General features: G+C 40.6%; 1 long non-coding RNA gene and 1 other non-coding gene across 3 annotated transcripts in view; both read right to left on the bottom strand.

The window, feature by feature from the left end:
• LOC119819027 overlaps positions 1 to 13,741 on the bottom strand; it is a 36,668-nt gene that overhangs the window by 10,227 nt on the left and 12,700 nt on the right. For both annotated transcript variants that reach the window (XR_005286213.1, XR_005286212.1), the window contains 2 exons: positions 13,359 to 13,464; positions 2,712 to 2,777 (listed from right to left, as the gene is read on the bottom strand). This is a non-coding gene — a long non-coding RNA (uncharacterized LOC119819027). The remainder of the gene's footprint in view (positions 1 to 2,711; positions 2,778 to 13,358; positions 13,465 to 13,741) is intronic.
• Positions 9,348 to 9,418, bottom strand: LOC119820105. Its single transcript, XR_005286376.1, has one exon. It is a non-coding gene; the product is annotated as a small nucleolar RNA SNORD113/SNORD114 family (small nucleolar RNA).

Consider the following 13,741-nt stretch of genomic DNA (forward strand, 5'->3'; position numbering starts at 1 on the left):
AAACATGCAAATGAATTAGTGTCATTTAGCTTCTGAAGAGGAACCACAGTTGGGGGGTGATCAATTAGCCATAAACGGTTTGCGTTCCGGTTGTAACACTCGGGAAGGCGGCAGTCCTTTATATTTACTGCTTTATGGGATTTAGAAGTGAGAACAGCACTTTATATTTATGAACCTGCATTAGTTTTTATTTTAAATAATGTAATGAACACCACTGAACCCAGCAGTAAAAAAAAAAAAAAAAAAAAAAAAAAAGGAAAGAAAAATAACTCTAATTATTAGGAACAGCTGGTGTGTTTGTTACCAACATACATAAGAGTAAAGCTGTCCTTTCAGCTGGACCTTGTGAAAAGCTAGAGAGGAGAGATTTACCATATGGTACAATCTCCGTGATGGTCCAAGCTTCATTTTCCTGGGTAAGTGCAGGCTCATGTTAGCGAGTATATGCATGCATGTGTGCATGTGTATGTGTGTGAGTGCACGTGTGTGCATAAGTGCGTGTGTTTGTGTGTATGTGTGCATGCATGCGTGAGTGTGTATATATGTGTCTGTGCGCACATGCCTGCATGTGTGTGCGTGTGCATGTGTGTGTGTGTGTGTGTGTGTGTGTGTGTGTGTGTAAGGCCAGAGGACAACTTTGGGTGCTGGTCAGAAGCTAACCATCTTGTTTAATGAGGTTATGTCTCTCACTGGTCTGGAGCTGGCTAGCCAACAAGAGCTAGAGATCTACCTGCCTCTGCCTCCCCGGCACTGGGGTCAGCGGTACATGCCATCATATACCCACTGCTGGCTCATCACACTCAACCTTTTTAATTTACATGAGCTGGGGATGGAAATCAGTTTCTCATGATTTCAAGGCAAACACTGACTGACTTAGCTTTCTCCCCAGCCCCTGCTTACTTCCCTCACTAACTGATGTGTTTAATTTCTCATGGGATAATTTTTCTAGCAGAATTTTAAAGTTTGCCGCCATCAAGCCAACACTCACTAACAAGGTAAATTCCCAAATGCACTACTGGAAAGACCCAGAAAATCCCTGCCTTCCTGTGGATTTCAGAAGTGGATGGCATAAAGATCCCAAGGGTATAAAGGTTTCCACTGGTACATAATGGCTGCATTAAAACAAAACAAAACAAAAAGGACTGGTTGAGACACAAATTTAAGAATGTGTCTCTTCTTAATTGCACTGTGTGTGATGGGAGTCCACCCGTACTGTATCAGCCCCTGAGTGGTATTTATGTTTTCCTATGCCACCGCTTAGGAGAAGCAAACTTATTTGACTTGACTTAGTGTGTGTTTCTTTCAATAAAGTTGTCTAGATTTTATCAAAGGTAGTGTTGTGAAGTCTCATCGTTGCCCTGTGTATGAGTGTTCTGCCTTTAGTCACTAATTACAGAAATGGCTTCTTTTCCTTGACATGAGACAACTCGCCTCAACTTGCCTCCTTTTGCAATAATCAAATAGCATGATCTCTACGACTGGTAGGCATCTAAACTAAGACTCTCAAAATGACTAACCACCCACACTGCATTAAATGCTTGATCAAGTACAAGTATACCATTGGTTTCTCTTCATTATTTTTGTTTTAATTAATTTGTTCATTTAGTGCACACACTCATGTGTATGTGTGTGTATGTGGGGGCATATGTGTAGAGATCAGAGGACAACTTATGGGGTCTGTTCTTCTCCATTTAAGGGATGGAATTCAGAGATCATCAGGCATGGTCGCAAATGCCCTTACATGTGAACCATGCCATCTACCTCATTTTGTTGGTTTTGCTTTTTTTGTTGTTGTTGTTGCTTTATTTTGTTTTTGTTTGTTTTGTTTTGGGGAGAAATGTAACCATGGTTTGCCTCAAGCTCCTGATGCCCATGCCTCAACTCCCTAAGTGTTAGGACTGTAGACATGTGCCATCGTGACCAGTCTTATCTTCCTTAATTTTCAGTCACTGATAGAGTCTTTATTCATGGCTAGTTTTATTACAGGAATGTGGGTTGTGCCACGAATCCACAAAGATTTGCCTTTGGGGACTCGTCTCTACAGGCTGCAGACACCACTTTGCAATAGTCCTCAGATTTCATAAGGGTTTAATCACTGTCCTCGTTCAGAAACCCCATGCTCCTCATCATTGGCCCATGCTGGGTGTTTGCTTCATTTATTAACTGACTAATTCATAATTAACAAAACAGAGTCCCCAAAACCAGATCTTTGGGTTGGGGCTCTTTTCTCATTGAGAAATTAAGGTCATACTACATTGATACGGGTGCTGAAGGGTGGCGCACTATGGACTGTTAAACATGTCTGCTTTGGACCAGATCCATATCTAGTTTTTGTGTGGTACTCTTTTATTTAATCCAGCCATATGTCAAAGATGGCTCCATGAAACAGAATGAAGGTATTGTCTTCCACCTCTGAAACACTCATAGGCTTATATACTGGGCCATCCCCAGGGAGCTACTCTTGTGCATGCTGAACTCAGCCACAACACGAAGAGTAACACAAAAGGCCAGGAGAACAACCTCTCCACTGAAAATCATTTCTGTTGCACTAATTTGGATTAAACATGATTTTGTAAATAAGCCTGCCTTCCCTCACTTAGTACATACTTGGAGAGTGGTACCTGCTTTAGGTACGTATTACTCATCTTGAAATCCATCAATATCATCTATAAACAAAAGACTCCAAACAGACCACGAACTAAGGGTCTTACCTTTATTCTCATCTATGCTCCTTACTCAGGACAATGATTCCATATTAAATAATTAAATCAGGGGTCCTAAATTCACCACAGGAGGGAAAAGGAGAATTAGAATGGATTTATAATGTAATGAGTCAAGCAGAACTACATAAAAATAAACTTGAGATTTAATATAAAACTTGGGGTTTTAAATATTGTAAACATGTAAGTATATCCTTGTAAGCATGTAAGGAACCGTGCCCAAGAATAAGTTCTCCAGTAATTAGAAACATCTGTTAATCAGAGGGTATTTAACAAATTGTTGGTTGCTGTGCTTTCCCTTTTCCTAATGAACAGTAAACACCCAAGCAACTCTCTCAATTGCAGCTACTAATATGCTCAGTATGCAAGAGGGCTACAGACTCCATTCCGCTTTGCCCCAATTAACAGGTGCTCTTGCTGTTTAGCAAGCAATAACATTCCTTATCTTGGCTTATTAGACTACTTGCTGTACACATAGGTGCGCCTCTCCTATGTAATGTGTCTTTTTTTTTTTTACTGTATCTACTTCCTACGTACATGTTGATGCTCTTGAAATAACACACTTCACATCACTGAATCACAAAATTCCAAGGGCGAGTTGACTGAATTTTCCCAACTTCGGCACATAGTTTCTCCACAAAACACTGTCCTTCCCTCACTGAATAACGGATCTCAGAGTTACACCCAGGCGTTACCAGAGGTGTTGACTCACAGATCTCTGCCAACAGGCATCATAGATAGAGGTGTGGCCCTGGGGTATAAAAAAAATATTTTGATCTGGCTATTGCCACTGCCCACAATAATGGCAGACTTGGTTCTTTTTACATTTTTATTAAGAAAATCAAAAAAACTAAAGGTTTTGAATTAACATTTTTACCATTGGTCTCTGCTCATTTGGCAGTTTTGTGGACATTTAACAATTTTTTACACCAATGAACAGGTGTTACTTCCCTAAGGAACTATCCAAGACCAGTTACCAATATATGGCAAACACTTTTACATACAAATGACCACATACCCCTGAACAATGCTAAGAGCCTTTACTGTTGGTCAAATGTAATAATAATTCATGTCTTATTACATTCCTTGGTAATAATTTCACAACTCATCCTCTTTTTTATTCTTACTTTTTAAAACTTCATAAACTAATTTCAAAATAAAAGTAAAAACCAAGCTGAGAATGTACGTAGCTTATGAGCCTTATCTACCACCCACCCCCAGTGCTGGTGTAGAAGTAAAAAAGTCAATGTATTCCCTCAACAAAGGCCAAGGACATGGCACCGGGCACTCATTCACTACAAAAGGGCTACTTCTAAAAGACCTCAGAGTTGTACACGGGTTTAATCACAATATCCTGGTTTCAGATACCCCATGGTACTGATGATGGGCCCAACCATGCCTTCCCTAGACATGTTAATTCCCTGGTGCTTACCACACCACACAAAACTCCAGAGACAAGATCTCCCTTTTCTTACCAAATAAATCTCCCTCAACTGTGGACCTCAGGGAACAAAAATGATTCTCCAGCACCTAGGCTGCATACCACTCTGCTCTGACTGCTGGTACCCAGGCCTTCCACTGAGGGAATGGGTCCCTGTGTGAAGATGGCCCAATGGAAGGTAGTAAAGCCAGCACCTTCTACCACTTGTGATTTCTTCCCTATCAGCCAGGGTCAGACTGACAGACAAATGTTTAAATAATGTGTGGTAGAACACAACAATAAACAGTTCTCATAACAAATGAATCAGCTATTACTGATTTAAAAGTCCTTGCCACTACACCAAATTGAATGAAATATTTTTGGTTCCTCGCACTTTCTGATCAGTGATCCTCTCCTGGAGACTTAAATTTCTTTTTTAAAGACACCCCTTGGAGCTACTACTAAACATGAGCAAAGCACCCTAAACAAGGCCATGCACACAATGTCTCACATTATTCTTTTAGTTTCTTATACGTGGAGCTAACTGCTAAGGTTGTGCTTCTAAGAAAAGCCGAGTAACTCAGCTGTCTGGGACCATTCTGTGGAAGAAAAGTAAACTTAACCAAACTTAGATATCTAAGTTTTCACTAAATATTAAGAAATCAAATCTAATAATGAGTAAGATTAATGTCTAATGAGGTAAACTAGCTAGGTTCCAAGCTAATATCAGAAGCAAGACCAGGCTATCCCCTCTCATCACTGATTTTCAAAATTAGACTGAAAGTCTTTGACAAAGAATTATTAAGACAAAAACATGAAATGAAATGAAAATAAACTGGCAGAAAAGAAGAAAACAAAGCTGTGTTGGGTGACGTGATTATCTGTGAAGAAAACAGAAAGGAATGGACAGAAGTTACAGGACAGATTATGTGATCAGAGAAAGGTTACAGGATACAAAATAAACATGAATATTAAGATAAGTTTGAAACAAAAGCTAAGATTACTTATTTTAGAACCACAATATAGAAATATTTAGGCATGAAATGAACAAATTGTGAATGGATCTCTATGAATAAAATGATAAGACTCATTAATAAAGTGAGTTTTATCATGAGATAAGATAACTTGAGAAGAGCTTTCCTATGTTCATGGATAGGAAGAGCCAATCTCATAAAGAGCAAAGTTTTTTCCAACTTAACTTATAGATTCAGTGCATTTTGCAATTAAAATATCAGCAAGTTATTTCTGTGAATATTGATTTACTTATCCTCAAATTTGTTCAGAAAGACAAAAGACCAGAATGCCCCAGCAAAGTAGACTGTTTTTTGAGACTGATGAGTCTGCAGAGGCAGGTCCAGCACATTGTCCGCCATAACTAATGATTCCTACCATGGATGGAAGATGCTCGTCTATGGAACACACAAACCATGGCACACATAGAAAATGGAACATCATCAGCACACACTAAACACATGAACCCCTGTGGCATGAGACGGCATGGAGGGGGTGTTATATGCATTTGACCCATGAAAGAAACCAACCTGGAAAGTCATCATGCTGGATGATTCCAACTACGTGAAATTCCAAGAACGGCGCCCTATGGATGGACATTGAAATCCGGGATTGCCAGGGTTGACAGGGAATGAGAGAAAGACAACTGGGCATCCCAAGGGCTATGAAAGTGTTCCACACACGGCTTGGATGCCATTACACATCTAGCCAGACACATAACAAATACAACTGAAGGAAGTGCTGGCGTGAACTGCAGACTGAGAAGTACCATGTAGGTTCATCATTCAAAAAACTGTTCTACGCTACTGGATGATATAGGCTGTGGGGGATGGCTTTGAAGATCACACAGATGTGTGTGGCATCCCTGCAGCCTCGAGTCAATTTTTCTAAGATCCTAAAACTGATCAAAAAAATAAAATAAAATAAAATAATAGTGGGGGAGGGGAGGTGTGGGGAGGAAAAACATTTAGAGAAACAATTGGCTGGCATCAACAGCACCCAATTCTTCAAGGGCCCTCTTCTTATGTCCCTCACCCCAAGAAGTGACCCTTGACCTGGAAATTCAATTAATCCTATTTCTCTTTTCATGAGATCTCCCTGTCATCACAGACACCTGTGATGCTCCATCCACAGCTCGCCTTTATTGTTTCTATTCATCTACATATTTTATTCCTTTATTCATGTATTAACTTATAAAAATATAAATTGAACTAAAGAATCTTTGGGGGGTGGGTTCAAGGCGAGGTTTCTCTATGTAGCTCTGGCTATTGTGGAACCTACTTTGAGGATCAGGCTGTGCTTGAACTCACAGAGATCTGCCTGCGTCTGCCTCCTAAGTGCTGTGATTAAAGGCGTGTGCTACTACTCCCCAGCATGAACTAAAGAATCTTAACAGACAAAAAAAACCCACCAAACTGAGTCTTCCCACACTCTTTCCCATGAAAACAGTAGCTGCTTTAGCTTCCCAGTGGTCCTTGGGACTTCGGAGTCTAGTTAAGTTCTTGCTGACATGCTCCATGATCACTGGCCTAGGTTTGAATGCTTTCTTCATTCATTTAAACCATCCTTTGCTCACTCACAGGAAGCAATAACAACAAAATATCAACAGACAATAAGTCCCAACAATAACAAGCACGATATTGTCAATATAAAACTTATGGCTTCCTCTTTCCACAGTGAACGTCCATGTAACAGGGATGGTTAGCCTTCCTTAACCTTAGCAATCCTGTGCTCATTAGATCAATGCTGGTTCCTCTTTACTGAACTTTCTGTATTTTAACTACAGTTCAATAAACAAGCATGAATTCCCCATCCACTCTCTCCTTAATGATGAAGAACAATGCTATCAATTTCTCAGGACTCAGTGTTCCTATGTGAAAGGCTATCAATCAGATTTAATAAATTTATGCTGGAATTGATTGCTTTAAATGTATTCGCAATAGTACATAAATTCTGCAATCTCATAAGGAGGCCACAAACAGCTGTGTTTTGCCCTTGATTATTTAAATATTTATGTATTTAAATATCTGCCTAGTCGTATTAATTTACTTACAGTGAAACAACACAGACTTATGAAGCTAAATAGCTAAAGAACAAAATTTAAAATGTTTCTAACTTTAATAAGATTTACTAAACAACTAAACAAGTGTCTATTCTTTTTACTTCTTAGGTGTGTGTGTGTGTGTGTGTGTGTGTGTTATGTATCTTTATCTGTGTGTGTCTTTGTGTGCATGTGTGTCTTTTTGTGTGTGTTTTGTGTATGGTATGGTGTGTATGTCTTTGTGAGTGGGTCTGTGTTTGTGTCTGTTGTGTGTCTTTGCTTGTGTGGATGTGCGTCTTTGCTGTATGTGTCTTGGGCTATGTGCTTATGTCTTTGTTTGTGTGTGTCTTTGTTAGTATGTGGGTGTCTTCTGTATATCTTTGTCTGTGGGTGTTTTTGTGGGCATGTGTGTCTTTGTGTGCATGTGTGTATCTTTGTGTGTGTTGTGTATGTCTGTCTGTGTGCATGTGTCTCTCTGTATCTATCTGTATGTCTCTGTCCATGTGTGTGTCTCTGACTGTGTGTGTTATTGTATATGTCTTTGTATGTGTTGTGTCTTTGCATGTGTGTCTTTGTCTACGTGTCTTGTGTGTGTCTTTGGCTCTGTGTCTTTGCCTTTATGTGTGTCTTTGTGTGTATGTGTCCTGTCATGTGTATTTGCCTGGGTGTGTGTATGTGTGTCTTTTATGTGCCATTGTGTGAGTGTCTTTTTCTGTATGTGTTGTGTGTGTGTCTTTGTGTTTGTCTTTGTCTATGGGTGTCTTTGTCTGTATGTGTGTGTCTTATGTCCTTGTGTGTGCTGTATGTGTTTTTGTCTGTGTATCTTTGTGTGTGTGTCTTTTCTATGTATGTCTTAGTCTGTGTGGGTTTTTCGAGACAGGGTTTCTCTGTAGCTTTGGAGCCTGTCCTGGAACTACCTCTTGTAGACCAGGCTGGCCTCTAACTCACAGAGATCCACCTGCCTCTTCCTCCCAAGTGCTGGGATTACAGGCGTGCGCCACCACCGCCCGGCTGTGAATGTGTCTTTGTGTGTGTTGTGTGTCTTTGTGTTTGTCTTTGTCTGTGAGTGTCTTTGCTGTATGTCTTTTTGACTATGTGTTTTTGTCTGTGTGTGTCTTTGTAAGTATATGTCTTGTGTACATCTCTGTGAGTGTCTTTGTTGCATGCCTCTGTGTGTGTGTCTTTGCCTGTGTGCATGTGTCATTGTGTGTATCTTTGTTGTATATGCGTTTGACTGTGTATCTCTGCCTGTATGTCTTTGTCTGTATGTGTGTCTTTACATGTGTGTCATGTGTGTGACTTTTTGAGTGTATGTGTGTCTTTGTCTATGTGTATTTCTTGTGTATCTCTTTGTATGCATGTAGGTCTGTCTGTGTGCATGTGTGTCTTTGTCTATCTGTGTTGTGTGTGTATCGTTTGTTGTGTGCCTCTTTGACCATGTGTGTGTATTTGTGTGTTTTTGCCTGGCACATGTGTCTTTGCCTGTGTATGTGTCTTTGTCTATATGTATATGTCTTCTGTGTCTTTGTGTATATCTTTGTTGTGTGTGTCTTTTGTGTGTATCTTTGCCTGTGTGTATCTTTGCCTGTGTGCATGTGTCTTTATATGTGTGTATCTTGTGTGTCTTTGTTTCTATGTGTATCTTTGTGTGTGTGTGTGTCTTCGTATGTATATGCATCTTGTGAGTGTCTTTTTATATGTGTGTGTCTCTTTTTGTATGTCTTATGTATATCTTTGTCTGTGTGTGTCTTTACCTGTATGCAGTTGTCTTTGTCTCTGTGTCTTTGTGTTTGTGTGTCTTTGCCTATATTTGTGTGTCTTTGTGTGTGTGTTCGTCTGAGTGTCTATTTGTCTATGTGTGTCTGTGTGTGTTGTCTGTGTTTTATCTGTGTGTCTTTGTGTATATGTCTTTGGCTGCATGTTTGTGTGCCTTGCATGTATCTCTGTCTATGTGTATGTTTCTTTGTGTGTGTATGTCTTTGTCTGTGTGTAGGTGCATGCTGTATCACACATGGGGAGATCAGAAGAAAACCTCGGGAACAGTTCTCTTCCTTCCACCATGTGGAACCGGGGATTGAACTCAGGCTCTCGGGCTTGGCAGCAAGTGCCTTAACCCACTGAGTCATCTCACCTGCCTCTAATAAAATCTCTTCCGATGGACCTCAGAGTTACAGGGTTAATCAAAATCATTGATTCAGACACCCCAGAATTCTCATCATGGGTCAAGGATTGGTTGTCTTTGCTTTAGTTAGTCCTACCCTTGTTTACCAGCTCACTCATTTATTGAGTCATGACTACAAAGTCAATAACCATAGAATGTGAAACTGAAGTCAAGCTCCTGGCATTGCACTGAGATAGACCTGATAGCTTACTTCCTGTAGGACTGAGACACTCTCGTGGCAGTGAAGAGGACGTGTGATTATGTAGCTCCCTCACTTCCTGTCAATTGCTCTTGGGAACCCTCCTTGCTCTTCTTATTGAATTTATCTGACTTTTGTACAGTCAGTGTGGTAGGCAACCTCCAAGATGATGGCCAGGTCCCCGGCATGTGGCACATAGCCCGTGTGATCTGCTCACTTGTGGATCATGGCTGTCTATGTGACCAAGAGAACAATATGGAAGTGTTGGTTTGTGCCTCAGGGAGTTAGGCTATATGATACATTAGGGACCTACCTAATTCTGCCCTGTACTGATGGCTCAGGGGAAATTAGCTGCCATGTTCTAAGGACTCTCACTGAGGAAGGCTTCATGTGGAGAGGAAGTATGGTCCCCATCAACAGCCAGCCATGGACATGAGCCTTGCAGGCAGATCAGACACACACACATACGCACGTGCACACACACACACAGAGACACATACACAGACACACAGACATACACAGACACACAGACATACACACAAACACATACACACAGACACACATATAGACACACATCCATACACACAAACACATACACACAGACGCATACATACACACAGACAGACACACAGACACAGACACAGACAGACACACACACACACACACACACACACACACAGCCAAGCAACTACTTTGGCTGGCATCTCGCTATAAGTTGACAAGACACCACACAGAAACCCCTGAATTCTGGCTTCATGGAAACTGTGAGACTAGTGTGTTTCATGCTGTAGCCATGAAATCACAGGATGCGGAACTCATGCCAGAGCTCTCAACAGCCATAGCTGAGCATCCTGCTTCCGACTTGCATGGTATAAGAAGTATTGCAAGTTTGGAATTTTTTTTCAACTTTTAGAATATTTGCACAAACACAATGAAATATCTTAAAAATATTACCCCAAAAGAAATAAGGTTCATTTGTCACCTAGTCACCTTACACCTGTGACCAGAAGGACATTTTTACAATATTTCAGTGGACCCACCCATATTTTGACTATAACCATCAGGCGGACATGTGTGGAATCTTCCACATGCACCCAAAAGTCAATGCTCAGTAAGTTTCAGATTTAAGAACACTTTCTGATGTTTCAGATTAGGGGAACTAAATGTGAACAACCATGAACCACACTCCAATCACAGCAAGGACGTTAGCTCTGCCTGCCGCCCTCATTCTGCATGCTCCCACCTCAGTGAGTTCTGGGTCCAGGCAGTCATCATTGACTGAGGGTGTAAACTACTAAGGCCGCAAAACAAATCTTAAGACTGAAAAATTCTGAGAACAAACAAAAGCCATCCATGATTAGCGGAGTTAGGGATGCTGAATCTTATTAACTACAAACTCTGGGCGATTCCCTCTGCTGCTCCCATATGCATTCTTTTATTTTATTCATAGGCAAGCATCTATCCACTTGATGTAATTTAGGAGTGAACAAGCTACTGACAGAAGAAAGATGACGAGCCGGCCAGCTAATGTGTGAAACATGGGGCCTCTCGGAGCATTGTTTCAGGGTAGACCCATGGCAATGCACAATCAGGTCCCTTGAAAAAGATAAATGAGGTTAAGGTGTCCGTGGGTAGCAGCACACCATCTTAATGACTGTATTTGTTTCCCTTGTGCAGGGAGGTGAAGTTTAGTTTCTGTTGTATTAAAAATTAAAGAGGACATGAGTCAGTGCGTAAGAAGTAGAGTTATTCTGGAGCCCATAACAATGGGAATAAGAGTCACCAAGTTTGGATTAGCCACCCAATCCCTCATGAGTCAGCCCATTAAAAGGTTTAAATCTGTGGGCTCCATTCTTTGTGGAGTGTATGTGTCACAGAACAGAAACACCTTCCGCTCTCCACAGAGTGCGAACACCACAGCTGGCAGTCAGTGAAGGTGGAGATGCTGGCCTCCACCTGTGTGGTGAAGGGACTCAAGGACTTTTGTGCTTCTGCATTCAATAGCTTAGGCGTAGGTGGTTTATTGCTAACTTGTGTCAAAGGCATAAACGACCAACATATAAATAAAATAAGAAGATGTGGTGGAGGCCCAGGCACAGAAATAAACTAAAACTTGCAGTTAATATGATTCAATCAAACAAAGGTCAGTTAAAGATGGGGGGCTTTTATTAATCACTAATGAGTCTAAATTAATCAGATCTTTGAGCTGGCAAGATGACTAGTGGGGAGAAGTGCTTGCTGAGAAAGCCAAGGCCTGAGTTCTACTACCACACACTACCAATGAAAGGAGAGAATCAACTTCCAAATAGCTGTCCTCAGACCTACACACATGCACAATGGTGTGTGTACACACATGCACGATTGTGTGTACACCCACGCCACAACTATAATGAAATGAAAAGTTTCAATTCAAATTTTTGTTTTACAGAATTTGCTCCTAACTGTACCCGGGTCTACATCCTTTAAGTAATCAGCTGAGATGTGAACTCATCCCTTTACTCAATTTTAAGGGTACATCAAAACGAAAGTTGAGACACTGAACCAAAACATTAGCTGTATCCATAGGCACAGTGATCACAGACACAGCGGACAAGGTTGTTTTTAAGAGAATGGCCTTTGGTGGACAGAATTAGATCAGTAAAGCTTATTATAATATACACAGAAATCTCCCATGCTTAGCCTTTTTTCAATTAGACAATTATTCAAACAACCATTTTCATGCATATAATTTATTGCTTGTCTAAATAAAACCAGTGGCCAGCTATCAACACAATGCAAACAGCAGTACCGTGGTTCACGGCACAGGACGTGTCCTTCAGGGCCATGGTCAGAAAGACTGTATCTATGTGTATTATGAGGGTTGGAAAGGAACAACGAGTAATAATGCTTCTTTCCTTCTTTTTCTCTCTTTGCAAAATTGGCCATCTTTATTCATTCTGTGCTCGCCCCATTATAATAAAATAATTCAAAGAAGGGATGAGCGGAGGCCAAAATCATTGACTGTGCTCATCTTGTGCAAGAAGCACACCTTACAGCAGAAATGAGGGGGGATTTTCTTTTTCTGACAGTTCCCTGAGTTACAGTTTAGTCAAAACTCTTGTATTAAGACACCTGGGAAAGCTCACTGCTCTACAAGGCTATTGATATATTTTCTCCATTTGCTCACTACTTCATGCATTGATGTGCTAAGATATGTACATATCTATGTATATACATGATAAATTAATAAATCCAAAGGCCCAAGAACAACATCACTGAATAATACATTGCTCTGTCAAGTGTCCATTCTCCACTTAATTAATGGTCACTTTCTCCCAAAGTATGTATCCTTTTTTTATATTCTAGCCAGTCAGTGTTCACCATGGACCCTTTGCCTGGATGCTTTGGGCCTTAAGGATGGCACCAGCAATAAGTAAAGCGGCATGATCTTACTATGCAACTAGAATAAGCAGATCATTTTGTCCATTGTCCTGCACCCTTTCTCCTTAAGAAATTAACAGCCTGAGTGTTACCAGTGAAAAAATGCATAAGTGAATTGCAGCAAGAAAGAAGAAAGTAGAATATTAAACAACCCTGAAAATGAATGTTCTGGCACTTACCTTCTTCTACTGGATTTTACTGATGCTAAATCACATTAATTAAAACCCTCGGTCTGAGCACATTCCCATCCATGCTTTTGATTCCCACCACTGGCCTTTGTTGGTTTTACTTATGAATTACATCCATTCATTACTTTGGGAAGATGCAAGCAACACCCATAAGCCAACCTCCGAACTCAAGAACATAAAATTTGAGCTATTACTCACATTAATCTCTTCTTTCCTTACCCACAGAGGTAAAAACTGAGACCTTTGATGTTCCAGGATGATTCAGTTGGAGGGGGCGCATCCACTTGCTGAAGTCAAGCATGAACTTTCAAAAGAAAGAAAAAGCCTACAGTTAGATTGCTAGTGTGTACTTCCACACAATGGGGCTCAGGACAGTTTCATATGTGTGTATCAGATATTCTAACAATAGTTCAGTCCCTATTACCGGCATTCATCCCCACTCCAAGCCCTGCTGCTGCTTCCATTCTAGACCTCTCTATTTTTTTTTCTTTAGATTCTACATGAGAGAAAAAGCAGGGCCAGCATTACAGACAACATTTTCTCTGTTGACCCACACTTGTTCTTAGTCCATTACGTACTTA

The sequence above is a fragment of the Arvicola amphibius genome, chromosome 7, assembly GCF_903992535.2.
Source record: "Arvicola amphibius chromosome 7, mArvAmp1.2, whole genome shotgun sequence".
Classification (NCBI taxonomy): domain Eukaryota; kingdom Metazoa; phylum Chordata; class Mammalia; order Rodentia; family Cricetidae; genus Arvicola; species Arvicola amphibius.